Below are 280 nucleotides of genomic sequence, written 5' to 3' on the forward strand. Positions count from 1 at the left end.
GAATGGGAAGGGATGGTGTGAGACATTGTATATTTTATGGTCATATTTTTGCATACAAGATCAGTACTTTATTAGAGATCATGTATTATATATATGGTGTACATAATACAAAGAATATATGGATTGATTATTTTAAAGCTGTTGTATTAGTCTGGGTACTTTGGAGAAACAAATCCATGGTGACTCACGTATAAGAGAGAGTTTTATGTAAAGAAAATGTGCATCACGAAAACATCCCAACCCAATGCTGCCCAAGCCCACAAGTCCAACATTAACCCAT

This window comes from Echinops telfairi, unplaced genomic scaffold (genome assembly GCF_000313985.2).
Source record: "Echinops telfairi isolate 266 unplaced genomic scaffold, ASM31398v2 ScPeMD7_44;HRSCAF=162, whole genome shotgun sequence".
Taxonomy (NCBI): Eukaryota; Metazoa; Chordata; class Mammalia; order Afrosoricida; family Tenrecidae; genus Echinops; species Echinops telfairi.